Here is a 10696-nt window from a genome sequence, read left to right as displayed (position 1 = left end):
ACGCCCGGGCACCACCTCCACTAACCCCAGGAACAAGTGGCCTAGCGACGATGTCCCTCACCTCTCAAGTTGTGTCAGAAACTAAGTGAATGCGACAGAAGTGAAAGTGACAGTAAAATGGTAACAATATAAAGTGACAATCAGTGCATATAAACACAAGGGCAAAAAACCGAGGGTCAGTGAACACGAATAGCAAGGCAAGTGTGATACACCAAAGTACTGTGTCCGTACCCAGGCCCTACGGAACCAGGAAAACAGGTCAGTGGCGTCCCGAGATAAACTAAGACGAGCCAGTAAAGACAGAACCAGCAAATAGTGTCGACGTGGCTAAGTGACATCCCCGTGACCGGCGACTCAGGTACAGTCATTGCGCCCATGTAATGTGTATAGTAATACCGACCATTCTGACCCTTCACTCCATTCACGTATAGTGTATCCTGTCGAGTATATTAAGTGACAATTGTGCCTTAACTCCAACACCTACACTGTGCCCTAATGACTTGTAATATCTGTGTGTTGATTTAGTTGTACTTTGCCCTCGACATCATTACTGTGGTTGTGTACACTTTATATCTGTAATAACAGCTCTGTCACCCTGTCCATTCTGTATCCAGTGTATCTTTGTTCTTGTATTGTAAGGAGTTCGAATTAAGACAACTGATGTGTTAAGGTATACTGCCGAGTTTTTATGCCCTGTACCTTTGAGGCTTTACTTCCGGTCTAGAAAGAGGACCCCGCTCAGTCGCGGGCTAAAAACGGACGAGAGGTCGGACTAAAAACACCGAGCATAACATAAACTAAGCTAACCTTACCATAACCCAACCAAAAAATAAACAACCAAATTCAACTAAAACTAACTCAATCTAACCTAAACTGAACCTAACCTAACCATAATAAACTAACCTAACATATCTTAAAACTATTTATTTAAAAAGGCTACATCAATACAGTTTTCTTCACCAAAAGCCCCTGACCATTTATCACCACTGGGCAAACTTTGAAATCCCCTGCAATGTTATCTCCACTTATAAGGCTAAGGTGGCTTATTTCCAGTACAAAATCAAGGTCTTTTGTGAAAGCTAAGGGTTCGAAGATTCCTATCAATTAATCACGAAAAAGACAAATATGAAAACCACGTTGAGTACACCGCTTCCCGTCCGATCAGCGAAGTTAAGCAACGTTGGGTCTGGTTAGTACTTGGATGGGTGACCGCCTGGGAACACCAGATGCTGTTGGCATCCCTACGTGTCAGGTTGGGTTGGTGGAGGATTAGTGCCCCTCCCTGTAAAACAATTAACTCTAAGCCCTTGGCCACCCCGGTTGGGATAGGCTACGTGGCGTCTGGCAATGAATGAATGAAACATTATACTCAAGGACGGTGGTTGGCTTACTTTATCCTAAACAGGTGTTAATATACAAGAGTAGTGTTTGCTTTAGTTTATCTAATTATGTCATACTCACATAAGGCTAGAAACTGCTATGATGAGACCACACACTACCGCTCACGCGCCCTCCCGTCCTCCATGTTGACTCTTCTCATTGGACGCTACACCTCTAAAAAGGCTCTACTGCAGCTCGCCCTCATATTTCTGTTATAATAATAAAATACATTACGCACATATAATTTATAAAAACTGTGCCATTTTATCATATTATATGCTATTCTCAAGTTCCACAAAAATAAGTCAACTATATTTATCCAACACTGTTATAGTTGAGGATATTTCGCCACACCAAACTTTAGTGACTTTTGAGGCAATGAGGTATTACTTTTTTTTTTACTAAATATAATCTACTTTAATATTAGCCCCCACTGCTGAAACAAGGCGAAGGAATGTTATTTTACAAGCTGTCGTCGGCAATCAAAATTTTAAACGGCCCTGCCACCATGCCACTGTAACTTCATTATTGTTTATTCATTTTTGCAAATGACCCCAGTATGTGCACAGAGAAACATATAACATAAATCTGCACCATGGATGTTATCAAATAATGAAAACATGTTGAATAAATGGATAATTAGCGAATCGACTTTACTTGGTTAATTCCCATAGGGAGCAAATAGTTTCATACTTACAGCAGAGGGATTATGTGATCTGAAAATACTGAGGCTCAGTCATTTTACAAATAACCCTTGGAGTTGTAGGTGTACTCGCAGCTTCTCTTGCGATACACTTGTTTTCAAAGAGCTAAAGATCCGTAGTTAATAATCAAAATGTCTTCCCAAATTTTCGTAAAGCTTAACCACATCAAAATGGTGGTAGCGTGCAAAACAAAATCTTGTGAACAAGATGAACCCAAACAACGGGAGATGATTGTATCGAAATGGGAGCGTAAGAATACCCAACAAAAATTCCCTAACAGCCGGAAAACCAAGTCCGGCTACCGATAACTGATTCGTCTTCCTCAGCTACTTGAATTGTAATGATGTTTTAATAAACTGTCGCCCGCTTCCACCACCCATCACACCAGTAAAATAATAACTATTAATGCACTGCCGCTCGTACTTCGGCACTCAAAATTTACGAATCTTATTTTGCTGACTAATACCACATTCCACACCAAAATAGTACCACCAACTATCCCGTAGCTATAAATAAAACCTAGATGCCGCATCGTCCATTCTTCAGTACAGCGACGATGTGTCTGCGAGGCCGCAATGTTGGAACGGTCGTGATACTGGCGCTTGTTTTAGAGTGAATTCAGACTATGAAAATGAATGTTGTGGTTGTTGTTGTTGTTGTTGTTGTTGTTGTGATGGTGGTGGTTGTTGTGGTGGTGGTGCTTGTTGCTGCGGTGAGGTGGTAGTGGTTGTAGTTGTAGTCGTGGTGTTTGTGGTGGTGGTGCTTGTTTTTGTTGCTGTTGTGGTGGTGGTGCTTGCTGTTGCTGTTGTGGTGGTGGTGCTTGCTGTTGCTGTTGTGGTGGTGGTGCTTGCTGTTGCTGTTGTGGTGGGGTTGTGGTAGTTGTGGTGGTTATTGTTGTGGTGGTTGTGATTGTTGTTGTAGGGTGGTGGTTGTGATTGTTGTGGTGGTGGTGGTGGTGGTTGTAGCTGTGGTGGTGGTGGTTGTAGCTGTGGTGGTGGTGGTTGTAGCTGTGGTGGTGGTGGTTGTAGCTGTGGTGGTCGATGTGGCTGTGGTTGTTGTTGTTGTGGTGGTGGTGGTGGTTGTGATTGTTGTTGTGGTGGTGGTGGTGGTTGTGATTGTTGTTGTGGTGGTGGTTGTAGCTGTGGTGGTCGATGTGGTTGTTGTGGTGGTGGTGGTTGTGGTTGTTGTTGCTGTGGTGGTGGATGTTGTTGTTGTGGTGGTAGTGGCAGTGGTTGTTGTTGTGGTGGTGGTAGTGGCAGTGGTTGTTGTTATTGTGATGGTGGTGGTGGTTGTTGTTCTTGTGGATGTAGTTGTTATTGTTGTGGTGGTTGTTATCCTGGTGGAAGTAGTTGTTGTGGTGGAGGTGGTTGTGGTTCCTGTTTCATTTGAAACGTGAACTCGGTGGATTGTAGGTTTAAGTTTCCCTTCTCCTTCAGCCCACCATCCTCCTTTCAGGGGATAGAGAAGTAGCTGAGGGACGCTTGCATACCCAGACATTTGACCCGCTCATGCTAACAGTACCACCATAGATATTTCGACGATTTTTACGCCCAAAAGCAGCACAAAGTTGCGGCATTTCTGGGTAAATAGTGGTCAACTTTCCTCACTGTCAGGAACAAAACATCTTCTGCCTTGGCCGTTTCAAGATAGCAGCTGCGTAGACTCATCGAAAGTAGTGTCATGCGGCATCCAGGCTTATTTATATCAACACAACTATCCTACCTTCGTCAACGGAACACTGCTTTGCCATGGCAGTGAAGCGTGTGCAGGCCAGTGATACAGTGGAGCTATATTAGTCAGGTGCAACCATACTAGGCAGGTCCACTGTTAGGTATCAGATGAAAAATGTTCCCCTCCCAATGCTCCTTACTCTGGTCACTAATTTACATATAGGACCTACAGTATAGTTCATTCACTCTGGGCGGAAATTTTGGTCCTTTTACAGCTTATTGTAGCTCAGTGGCAGAACACAATGGCATGGATCTGCATTTTTCCGTAGCATCCCATCATGACCAGCGTTATATTCGAGTCAATCTCTCGCTCTACCTCAATATTCAAGATGGACAGACTTGAAATAGTGGTGGCTTTAGGGATGGGCAAATCGATCAACTGCCCAGGGTCCCCAGATTTGGCTATTATCAATATTAATTAAAGATACTTTAATACGTGCTTAATTTTTGTTCTTTCACTTAACATAATGGTTAAGTAAAAATATTTTACAGACCCTGGACTGTTCTGCAGAAAAGCTACCGGTATTTTAATGTCATTCTCGATGCAAACTATGCTGATATTACAATGCTATGATTAACATGAAAGTCAATGACAAGTGTAAGAGGCAAAATAAATCGCTTAGTAAGAGATGCTACGAATATGGGCCTCTTGCGTGGAAGGGACACTGCCGACCTGAGTAAAACCGTCTGGTGGCATCAGGAATAACATGGTTAAAATTTTTCCTCGACTAAGCCTTACTGGAGAGCTTTACCCTTTAATCCAGTGACGTCATGATTGATTTATCCCCAGTCAAGCTGGGTTGTTTTCACCTGACATAACTGTGCCACTGCTATAACATGAAATTCGATACCGGTAAGTCTTCGTTATGAGCTTGGAATAAGTCCCATTGGTTCCTAGACAAATCAACCCTTCAGTCTGAGAGCACTTGGCCACCAACTGCATACAACTCAACTGCATACCAAGGCCTTGCTGAATACAGCTCATTTCGTCACCAACCCGTTTCGTAATCCCGATCTCACCCATTTCGTCACCACGTTCTGCCAGTTTCGTCATGCACAGATCCTCCCTGCTTTGTCTTATTCTCTTGAAATATGGACTATACCTTGAGGGAAATCACACACACACACACACACACACACACACACACACACACACACACACACACACACGTGCACGCAAAACAAGCAGCACAATATGTCGTACCGAAGGGGTGGAACTACCTCCGAGCAGTGGTTCTCTAAAGATGACGGCAGATAACGTCGTACTTTACTAAGCAACAACGAATTTTAAAAGAACCGTATTAATGTTCATAATACTCGTCAGTCATATAATTACAACACAAGTACTGAATTGGTGTTAACATGATAAATATAAATATACTTACCTCCTCGTCCCCTCGTCTGCAAGCGCGTCCTACCGCCCTCTGGTCTAGCTGGTAACTGAGAGGACCGTTGCCGGATTCAGGGATTCAAATGATTCGAAGAGGGTGAATTTGGCTGTGAAGATTTCGAATGGCTCCATACGTAGGCCCTTTCACTGATCCTTTGGTTGAAATTAGGTTCTGTAAGCTAACGAAAATAATACTAAAGATAATCCGTTGCAGTTTAAGCTGCGATATAATACGAAATTCCGTATTCTAGGCCAGAAAATTAATCTTTTTATAGTATTTATAACATTTTTGGCGGTCTAGGCTTCTCCCGAACATGGTACAATTGTCTAAACAAGTAAAGTAGGTATTTCGGAGTTAAAGGTTCGAATATACAGCTGTGGGGCTTTTCGAATGGCGGAGAGAGAGAGAGAGAGAGAGAAAGTAGAATCTTCCCATGGCTCGCGCTCACCAGTAATCATAGTTTTGCGTGAAAAATTATCATGACCTTTATTTCTGTAATTTATTAGGTTGGACAAGAAAAGGGAATTGCAGAAACTTCCCATGTGTCTAGTTCTTCCTTCTAGAAGGCAGTAATTGAGAGCACACACACACACACACACACACACACACACACACACCGCTCGCTGGCTCAGTGGTAACGTTCTCGCTTGCCATCTGGTAGACGGGAGTTCGCGCCTCGCTCAGGTTGCGAAGTTTCACTGACGAAGTGGGTGGTTTCTGTCCCCCTTGAGCAAGGGGATGGGTGTGTGCGTGTGTGAAAGTCACAGCCTTGCCCATAGATCGGATTATATGAGCTCTCAGCTCCTTTCCGGGAGGGTAAAAGCTGACGATCACGACCATCAAGTGTTCCTGACCAACCCGGTGAATTACACCCACACACCCACACACACACACACACAGATGGAGACTGTATCATACCAATTTCCGAAGCTTCCCATGTATCTTGTTCTGTCTGTAACCGAAAACGTGAGATTTAAAAGGCGGAAAGTATGTAGCCTAAGTCCGTATCATAACAATCTTCTAAAGTGTTTTCGCTACAAACGTACACAACATTCATTATCATACAACAAAAATCTAATGAATAAATAAGAAGCTGAATCATACCCTACTTGATCACCTTCTTCCACTAACCCCTTCAATACGGTGGCGTCTTTAGTTCTTTCTCCTCCAGACGATTTTATCAATCCTTTGGCAGAAATTTTAGCGATGGAACTGATGAAAGCCATATGTGACCTAGCTAGTTCGGGAAAAATATGCGCTGTCAAAATGTCTGGTGGCAGCAAGAATAAGCTGGAAAGGAACACGCCATCATAGTGAGATTGCAATAATGACTTAGGGACCTTTCACGCAATTACTCCTCTAAACTTTCATCACACTACCCAGGTACTTGGATGCACTCTCATTCTCCATTTCCTCACCATCAAGTGTCAGTGTGTATACTGCAACTTAATTTCTTTCACTCAAAGACCACAACTTCACACTTATCTACGTTCACTTTTAGATTTACATACACTCCCAAACTCATTCGCCAAGTCTTGCAGTTCACACTCATCTAAAAGCCAGACACCTCTTGCTGCACCATTTTTGCCATATTAAAACGACCCAGTAATTTTTACTAACTTCTTAATATTACGGCAGTTTTAGGAAGCTTTAAGCCCCGACCCCCTCTCCAACTAAAGTTCTTCCTCCCTTACTATAAAAAAAAAAAAAAAAAAATGCACATTACACAATGCAACCAGGGGACTTGAAGTCTCAGTAAGGCCGAGAATATAAACTAAGGTCTTGTTCTGGTCCTACCCCACTTTTTGCGTAACACTCACCACACATACACATTCATTCTTTACCTGCCTTCCTTTTCCCCCCTTTTCTATACGTCATTCATTCATTCATTCATTCACACAATAAACGCCTTATATGTTAAACTTCACCATGATCCACCCGTCTAGCCAGACGCCTTAAGCCCTGCAATCCGACAGCGTATTTCTTATTTTAGTCTTGCTATCACCACACGATTTTATTCACTTCAGGGTAGATTTTTCGAACATGGGGGATTACATATACTGTAGGCTTCATTAACCACTTCAGAGCAAGTCGTTTCACATAAAATTGAATAACATCGTCCGGTGGTTGCAAGAATGAATATAAAACACGTCATTGTAGTGACGTGGTTAATGATAGTGTAGTTCATCTTTGAGGGGGTCTTTACGTAGTTCTGTATTTGTCTTAACTTCATTGCGATTACACTGAAAAGCCTATAGATGCTTACATAGTTACTTCTAAAATATCTGTAAGCGGCAGATTCCCAGTTCTCATTCACCGCCGACCTCGAAGACATCATTGTACTGAAGGGTTTATGGAAATCTTGAAAAACTTCCATATTTATGGCGATATTAGTTGTACTGTATATATAAAAACTCAGGGTGTAAACTGCTCTTCTGCACTCCACCATCCTCCTTTCGGGCATAGGAAAGGGAATTGAAAGTTGTGTAATCAGGGAGAGGAGCTACCCAGTGATATCGATTATGTGTCCCTTTCCAGCATTAAACCATAATGTAAACGAATACATCTGTATGCTTTGAAATAAGAGCCATTCTGTAAGCACCGCGTCCTTAGCGATATATTTTGCATATTGCATATCTTGAATCTTATTTATATTTATTTGTTCACTATTGTCATAGTTTACATCAATAACATACTAGAGGATGCGGTGTTTTGTGAGGAATAAATCGCTAGAGAAGAGGGGGTAGAAGATAATCTCCAAATCCATTTAGAAACACCACTATCCTTCGTACTGTTGGTGGAGTTTGACGTATGATTTTTTTTTTTACTTCGACATTAATTATACCTTATTATCTGCTTCCATCCAAAGGAAATTAACAAAGGATAGTGAAGTACGAATTTTGTTCTGAGATGCCCAGTAAAAGAAGAAAAAACAGCTTAAGTCAAGTTCATCATCATCATTATCCTATAACTTCCCATCCATCACATATTTACTCTCAGCTTAGGCATTCCTCACTCTTCATTCACTCCTTCCTTTCACCTTTACCCCTCTCTCCCTCTCTTTCTTTCGCCTTCACCTCTCCTTCCCTCTCATCTTCATCCATCCCTCTCTCCCTCCTTCCCTCTCATCTTCATCCATCCTTCTATCCCTCCTTCCTTCCCTCCCTTCTTTCCTTTTACCTTAACCCATCCCTCCCTACTCCAAGAATTCACCCCCTCTTTCATCACTCTTCCTGTCCACCTTCACCCATCTCTCTCTCTCTCTCTCTCTCTCTCTCTCTCTCTCTCTCTCTCTCTCTCTCATCCAAGATATAGACTGTCCTCACCCATCCCTACCTCCCTCTCATTCACTGCTCTACGCACCTGTGTAACCACCTCCCCCATGCGCACGGTAGCTAACAAGGAAAGTCCGTGTCAAGTATTCTCCCATTTAATGTCACGCCATCTTTTATTTACAAATCAGGTCCTTATCTGGGCTCTAGATGGGAACAGAAATCCGATCTGCTCAAAAGAATGACAGACAAAAGCAGAATGTTCCCGTGTCATCTCTTCCTCCTTGAAACAGATTTTAGCTGTGAAAGGAAAATATCGTAAGGCGTAAGCAGTAGTTTTTTTGTTTTATCTGAATAAAATGGACTACTCCCACAGCTTCAATACCAAGTTGCCGTTGCGTGAAATTCAGTGAGCCTTTGTAACTACATGAAATTCGATAAGCCTTAGTTAAAAGGTAGGTGTAATGCTAGGTGTTTTAGGGTCGGCTTCCCGTCCCTCTAACGGGTTCTCTTTCTAGACCGGAGCTTAAACAAATAGGAGAGAGGCAGGACACAAAAACTCAACTCAAGGCAACAACCTTACATGTGTATTACTAAATTCTACAGCGGAACAGGTAGATGTCACGAATACAGATGTACTGGACAATTATAATTCTTGGGCCTAGATATGGGTCGTTAGTATCGCGCAGGATACTACTCAGGTCAAGGCCGGGTAAGGTGAATTGCACTTAGGGCAGAGGGGTTATGCACTATTATTGCAGGAAGTCCAAGTTTTATATATTGGTGGAACTGGTGGTACTATCTCACTGTGGGTAATTATTACTTTAACACTTGGGCCTGCGTATGATCTTAGTGTGGTGCGGCGTTATTATTTGGTAGCGTATTCACTGTGATAGATCCGTATTTCACTGCCGTGCCGTGTTCACTGTTTCACTGTATCCTTACTTATTCCACCACTCTTTTATATAGTCACTGATGCTTTTCTCACTGACTTCCTTTGTACTGTTAATTCACTGTTCTGCCTTTACTTCTCTATGTCACGGACACTGTGCCTTCACTGTCACTCCTTTCGGGTCTGGACGTCGTGGCGGTCAGGTGTACAAGGGCGGCGGAGGTGACTCAGTCTCACTACTGACGGGGCTGGGTTCCGCCAGGGGCCTCTGTGTTCAGGAGCCACGGCATCACGCGTAGGGGCGTCCTCTCTCGTTCGGGGCTGCTGGTGGCGAAGGGTCCCGCGCTTTCGAGGCTTGGGGCGGGAGTCTGGCCCTCGGGGCTGGGGCTGAATAGCTGCCTGAACTTCTCGGTCAGGTGCCTGATGGTGTAAGGAGATCCCGCCCGGAGGTCCTGGGGACGGTCTGAAGGTCCTAAGGGCTGCGGTCCCTGGTGTCCGGAGACGCCGTCAGGAGGGGGTTGCGGCTTCGGCCTACGTCAGGGTCCGTCAGGCGAGTCCTCTCAGGATCCGGCTGCAGGGAGAAGAGCCCGGTGGTAGTCACGGGGCCTCTCCAGTACTCCTCCAGGCTGGGGGCTCCCACTGGGTCGTAGGTTGGTGAACAGGGATCAGCACCTGACGGAGGAGCAGCTACCGGCCGTCTCCTGCCGTAGGGCCTGGCTACTGGCCATGGCCTTCTGGGGGCGTGGCTACCGGCCGTCGCTAAGGCCCGGCTACTGGCCGTGGCCTGGGGAAGGGAGTGGTTACAGACCAACTCAGGGGCACCTTCAGAGAGGCTACAGGCCATCTCCTGGCTCCCTCTGGAGCGGCTGCAGGCCGTCTCCTGTAGGAGGATCGAGTGGCTTCAGGCCGTCTCGTTAGGGCCACCTTCAGAGCGGCTACTGGCCATCTCCTGACGAAGGTAGGAGTGGCTACAGGCCATCTCCTGTTTGCCTCTGGAGCGGCTGCAGGCCGTCTCCTGTTTGCCTCCAGAGTGGTTGCAGGCCGTCTCCTGTAGGAGAGTTGAGTGGCTACAGGCTGTCTCAGAGGCACCTTCAGAGTGGCTTCTGGCCGTCTTCTGACGAAGGCAGGAGCGGCTACAGGCTGTCTCCTGTTTGTCTCCAGAGCGGCTGCAGGCCGTCTCCTGTAGGAGAGTTGAGTGGCTACCGGGTGTCTCATGGCTGCTGACTGGAGCTGGAGTAACAGCTCCACCCCGTGGGTGTTGGTGGTCGGCTCGCCCGGAAGGTAGTCTCGTATTCCTGCTATGGTGGCGGCGGGCGAGCTCCGGGTC

General features: G+C 44.9%; 1 pseudogene; it reads left to right on the top strand.

Moving 5' to 3' along the window:
• Positions 1–1119: 1119 nt before the first annotated feature.
• On the top strand, positions 1120–1238 carry LOC145416843 (5S ribosomal RNA; annotated as a pseudogene).
• The last annotated feature ends 9458 nt before the right edge of the window (positions 1239–10696 follow it).

The sequence above is a fragment of the Coenobita brevimanus genome, chromosome 107 (genome assembly GCF_032717465.1).
Source record: "Coenobita brevimanus isolate Jiangsu-jjx chromosome 107, ASM3271746v2, whole genome shotgun sequence".
NCBI lineage: Eukaryota > Metazoa > Arthropoda > Malacostraca > Decapoda > Coenobitidae > Coenobita > Coenobita brevimanus.
Note: the sequence above shows the minus strand (reverse complement) of the source record. Positions and strands in the feature narration are given on the sequence as shown.